The sequence below is a fragment of the Neomonachus schauinslandi genome, chromosome X, assembly GCF_002201575.2.
Source record: "Neomonachus schauinslandi chromosome X, ASM220157v2, whole genome shotgun sequence".
NCBI classification, from domain to species: domain Eukaryota; kingdom Metazoa; phylum Chordata; class Mammalia; order Carnivora; family Phocidae; genus Neomonachus; species Neomonachus schauinslandi.
In genome coordinates, this window is record NC_058419.1 from 31,354,583 (window position 1) to 31,361,153 (window position 6,571).

Sequence of the window (6,571 nt, forward strand, 5' to 3'; positions counted from 1 at the left end):
TCCTGGTAAAGATGCTGCAGAGACTGTTGAAATGATAACAAAGGATTTAGAATATTCCATACATTTAATTGATAAAGCAGGTGCAGGCTTTGAGAGAATGGACTCTAATTTCGAAAGGAGTTCTAGGGTGGGTAAAATGCTATCAAACGAGATCTCATGCTGCAGAGAAATTGTTTGTGAAAGGAAGAGTCCATTGATGTGGCAGATTTCATTGTCGTCTTATTTTAAGAAATCGCTATGGTCACCTGAACCTTCAGCAAACTCTATCCTGATCAGTCAGCGGCCATGCAACATCGAGGCAAGACCCTCCACCAGCAAAAAGATTACAATGTGCCAAAAGTTTAGTGGATGGTTAGCATTTTTTAGCAATAAGGCATTTTTAAATCAAGATGTGTAAATTTTTTAGACATAATGTGATCGCCCACTTAATAGACTCCAGTATAGTATAAGCATAACTTTTATATGCACTGGGAAACCAGAAAATTAATTTAATTCACTTTATTGCTATGTTTGGTTTATTGTGGTACTCTGGAAGTGTACCCACAACATCTCTGAGGTCTGCCTCTACTTTTAAAACAGTAACCATTGAAATTCTCGAAGCAAACTTGTGGGTGAAATTCACAAAGTATGATTCTCATTTGGCTTCTGCGACGCACATGCTGTTCACCCCAGGGCGACAGGAAGGAAGCGCAAGAGTTGCTGACCAGCAGGCTGATCTTAGGTTCTGACAGCTGAGAGGAGAGATTGTCATTGCTTAGGTCACAATGCGGGCAGAGCAGGCTGGTTCTGGAACGCATCTCTTCTCCTGTCTCTCTGTGTCCTTCCATCTCACCGTAAACCTCTGTTTCTGAGCAGAACTGAGCTAGGCATGGATAGACATGGAGGACAGGGAAGACAGCAAAATAGGGCAGGGCCCCTGCCTTTGTGATGACTATAAACTGACAGTAATAGGAGGTCAGTAATTACGCCGATAAGTACAGTCATAGTAGAGGTGCGCTTCTGTGATTTCCATTCTGAACACTTTCCTTTTTATGTAATTAAAACACTGACGTAGAATTTGCTATATAATCTATTATATACTGGATATTCCTGTGTACAAAGTACATTTATAAATACATGTACAAGGTAGAATATACAAACCATCCATATTGTGTTTTATGGGAAATTTAAATGATTTTTTAAAAAAAAAAGATTTTATTTATTTGAGAGAGAGAGAGAGCATGAGCGGGGGGAGGGGCAGAGGGAGAGGGAGAAGCAGACTCCCCGCTCAGGCGGGGCTCGATCCCAGGACTCCGGGATCATGACCTGAGCCGAAGGCAGATGCTTAACTGATTGAGCCACCCAGGCGCCCCTCAAGAAGTGAAAGTTATTGAATAAGTAAACTCTAGGCCCGTATCATTAAGAAAGCTGTGTAAAGGTACCAAACTTTAAAGCAGTTAAATTTACAGGGTGGTCTGTGTCTTTGGAAGACATTTACTATGTTCCCTGGGTATATCTTTAAAAGGTTTTATTTATTTAGGGGCTCCTGGGTGGCTCAGTCTTTAAGCGTCTGCGTTAAGCATCTGCCTTCGGCTCAGGTCATGATCCCAGGGTCCTGGGATCGAGCCCAGCATCGGGCTCCCTGCTCAGCGGGGAGCCTGCTTCTCCCTCTCCCACTCCCTCTGCTTGTGTTTCCTCTCTCACTGTGTCTCTCTCTGTCAAATAAATAAATAAATCTTTTTTAAAAATTAAGAAAAAAATAAAAGATTTTATTTATGTATTTGAGAGAGAGAGAGTGTGTGAGTGAGCAGGGGGAGGAGCAGAGTGAGAGGAACAAGCAGATTCCATGCTGAGCGCAGAGCCCAGTGTGGGGCTTGATCTCATGACCCTAAGATCATGACCTGAGCTGAAATCAAGTTGGATGTTTAACTGACTGAGCCACCCAGGCACCCTTCCCTGGGTGCATTTTAAATAATTAACACAAATATTGCAGTAGGTCAGTGTATTTTGTAAAATGGCAGCTAAAACTAGGAGAGAGAGGTACAAGTTTTCTACCAGAGTTAAAATGTACCAAAGTGGGTATAAAGTGCCCAAGTGATATTGCAGTTATCCTTGAAAATGCTGAGAACACAGGGAAGCTGGTAATAAACTCCTGGACTGGACAGATGATGCTGTGGGTCTTTGATCAGGGAATCTATGTATCTATTTAGATTTTAAATCCAAAATGTGGCTTAACTGGAAGGAAGCAACCATAAACATATCAGACGGCAGCCCGATTGGAATTTCAACTTTGGTGCTTATAATCTCCGCATAAAATATTTGACTTGATTATAGTAACTTCCTTAAGGAACTGATGAACTTCCTTGTACTGTTTTGATTCACTTTCATTATTTCCAGTTTTAAGTAAAGTCTCATTGCTGTAGGCTCCTGATAACAAATTTCTCAATGTACTTGAATTTTATGGAAATGAATGTTATTTCAGTAAATGAGCTATTGCCTCTAACTTGGATAATCTTTTTTTTTAAGTTTATTTTTTTAACAATATATATTTTTTAAAGATTTTATTTATTTATTTGACAGAGAGAGAGAGCACAAGCTGGGGGAGCGGCAGGCAGAGGGAGAAGCAGGCTCCCAGCTGAGCAGGAATCCCAGCGCGGGACTCGATCCCAGGACTCTGGGATCATGACCTGAGCCAAAGGCAGATGCTTAACCGACTGAGCCACCCAGGTGCCCCTTGAATGATTGTTAATGGTAAATTTGAGTCTGCTATTTTCACCTCATGCTGACTTCAGAACCTAACCCGTGGGTGAGCTGGAGTTTCGCTGTGATAAGGGTTGTGAGGCAAGAGCCCAGGGGCTAAGAGCCAAGACAACCGATGGACCCTATTTAGATAGGGAAAGCATGAAAGGCTTACTCTTCCACTCTTGGCCCATTTTTGGTAGATTCTCAGAGACCTAAATTGGGTCATTACTTAGATCAGGAGCAATTGTCTTAAAATATAGCTCCAAGGCAGCAGTGCAGCTTTGCAAAAAAAGAAAAAAAAAAAAAAAAAGAACGAAAGAAAAGAAAAGAAAGAAAGAAGATAAGAAATAGAAAATTGAACAACTATCATCTTCGGCAGTGGTTCTGAACGAGCTCAGAAATGTTGAACCCGGCTCCTACAGAGCTGTTCTTTGTTCCATGTCTGATTTCTTCTACATGAATAATTCCCATTCTTGTGTTCAGAGACAACAATCCCGCATTCACTGTCATGATAAAAATAGAAAATGACAGGCATTGAATTTTCACAGCAATTAGCCCTATGTTTGTTTTTTCATTTCTTGAGCCCTTACAGGCGGGATGGGAGGGGCAGGAAGATGGGAGAGAGTGGCCTCCTGCATTTGACGGGAGACGGTTGTTTGTCAGTAAGGAATGAGGAGGGACAGTGCGAAAGAAACATCTGCTAAGACAATCAGATTTTATCTCATTAACGTAACCACAACAACTTTATCAGGGTTTCTTTAATCTCTGCTGATACTTGCCATTTCACAGACTATTTCTCAAGGCCATCTGTTTGGATGGTACCAGAAGGGGTCTGATATGATCGACTGAGATAATGTGTTGAGCAGTATTTTGTAAATTGTCAAAGTGTTTTAGGAAGGGGAGGTATTCTTCTTCATTTCATAAATATTTACTGAAAGACTCTTCTGAGCCAGGTGTTGTGCTAGATGCTGGGGAACATGTAGAGACTAAGGCAGGCAAAGGGATAGTCCAGCCCCTCATGGAGCTTACATTCCGGAGGAGGTGGAAGAGTCAGTAACCAAGAATATGAGCTACGTTCTGGAGACCTTGCTCGTCTTCTAGATAACTCACCCTTCAAAACTCCTTCCAAGCACCATTTCCTTCAATAAGTAGTCCCTGGTTCCCCCTTCTGCCCTTCCCACCATGATGTGTGCATATCTCCATCATAGCACTTATTTCATTATACTGTGAATGGTCCTGGTTTACCTACCTTTCCATTCTCTTATATTGTGAGTTCCTCAATGGCAGGCAACATGGCCTATAAGCTCCTTGGTACATGCAATGCCTGCCTTGCACATAGCATATACCTCATTAATGTTTGTCGTAATGGATCCGTTAAGGCATACTGGTTTAATCTTGGCCCTGAAATCAGAGACTCTCAGTCCAGACCCATAAAATAGGAAGTGATATCTACAATCATATAGTCTAGCCCACCCTTTATATATGAGGAACTTGAGCCCCTCAGTATGATGTATGACTTCGGCCAAAGCACATTATCATTCTGTGTCTCAGTATTTGCGACTGTTAGGTAGAACAAGAATTTTAGAGCTGAGTGAAAGTTCATAATGGTCCAAATACTTCATTCGAGAGGTGATCAAAATGAGACACAGAAAGATTAAGCCACCCTTCTAAAGTCCCACAACAAGTTAGTAGAAGAACCAAGAAGAGATCAGATGTTCTGGAACACATAATAATTTTCTTTTCACATTCCCTTGTTCCTTCTCCCTGTAAGCTTTGGTAGTATCACAAGAATACTGTTAAGTTACAGGGAAACAATAGATATGAATACCATGGATGGAGTATGAATTAGTGCTACCACTTTGGAAAACGCTTTGTTAATATCTGGTAAAAATGATTGTCCATTATGACTCGGGTTCAACTCCCAGGAATTCATCCTAGCATTCTTGGACTTTTATGTAATTGGCATGTATGTAAAAGAATACTCAGAAATAGGGTGCCTGGTGGCTCAGTCGGTTAAGGGTCCGACTCTTGATTTCAGCTCAGGTCATGGTCTCAGGGTTGTGAGATTGAGCCCTGTGTCGGGCTCCGTGCTCAGTGGGGAGTCTGCTTAGGACTGCCTCTGTCCCTCTCCCACCAAAAAAAAGTATATTCAGAAAAGCCTTAAAGCTTTATGAATAATAGTAGAAAACAAAATGAGAAACCACCCCAATGTCTAGGCACGGAATGGATAGATATTGGAAGCATGTACATAATGTGGAACATGATATAGCAAAGAAAACAAGTCTCAAATATAATGTTGAGTGAAAAAAAGCCCAGAGGACTAAATACAGTCAATATCATTTATAGAAAATTCAATTATGAGTGGAGCTCAGCAATATATGTGGTAAAGTAATAAATAGCAGTAAGAGATCAACAAATACAAAATACTGAAGTACCTGGCAGGCTCAGTTAGAAGAGACTACAATGGGGGTTGTGAGTTCAAGCCCCACACTGGGTATAGAGATTACTTAAATAAATAAAACTTGAAAATATATATATTTGGGGGGCACCTGGGTAGCTCAGTCAATTGAGTATCTGACTCTTGGTTTCAGCTCAGGTCATGATCTCAGGGTTGTGAGATTGAGCCCCGCGTTGGGCTCCGCACTGAGTGTGGAGTCTGCCTAAGATTCTCTCCTTCTCCCTCTGCTGCCCCCTTGCTCGCCACGCTCTCTCTCTCTGCCTCTAAAATAGATAAATAATTAAAATCATTTATATATATATATATTTATCTTTTCTTCATTACATTCTGATTACATAGGAGGTTGAAGATGGTTTGGTGTGGATGTGGTTATAACTGATTTGGGTTTTTCCCTCCCTTGTGAAATTTTAAGGTGACAAAGTTGATATTCCATTTTTAATTTATCTTCATAAAATGTAAAGCATTCTCAAATAGAGCTTTTCTTTGAAAAGCTGATGGCCTAAGTGGAATTATATACCTAAAAATTAAATTCAGTCCTTAGACATCATTTTGTTTCATGTTAGAAATACAAGCACACCAAACAATTAAAAAATATCCTAATTATTAAATAATCTAACCTATACTATTTGGCCTTGAATTATTATTTAACTTTTGTAACATTAGCTCAGAAAGTATATAATTTTCCTCATAGATTAATCTAGTGAATGCACTCTTTTAATATTTATATTCTAAATCTATCTCCCTGTTTAACTATTTGACATTCATAATAATTGTGCTTGCACATACATTTAACAGATCATTTATATATCAATCATTTATTAGTGTAGCATTTTACTCTTGCAATAATAAGGGAATTTTCAGGCTAAGTATCATCTGAAATGCTTACTTATATTTGAAACAGAATATTTTGATATTCGTAATAATTCCAAATGCTGCGCTTTGGTCATGCACAAGTTCAGAAAAGCTGAAAAGCTGTTGATGTAGGCATTTGCTATTCAACCTTCCAAAGACCTAGACCAAAATCAAAACCAAGTAACAGACTTGGTCCAAATACAGAAGCCAAAGGCAACTTTCAGCATCTCTTTGGTGGACAGTGGGTTCACAGGTGTTGTGACTGTGCTTGCTTGCTTGGTTGCTTGCTTTCTTTCTTTCTTTCTCTCAAAGATGTTGTTTATTTATTTGAGAGAGAGAGAGAGCAGGAAGGAGAGGGAGACAGACTCTGAAGCAGACTCCACACTGAGCGCAGAGCCCGACGCGGGGCTCGATCACACCAGCTCGAGATCGTGATCTGAGCCAAACCCAAGAGTAAGTGGCTCAACTGACTGAGCCACCCAGGTGCCCCGTGACTGTGCTTTCTAATGTACATATACATTGCAGAGATTTCTTTGAAAC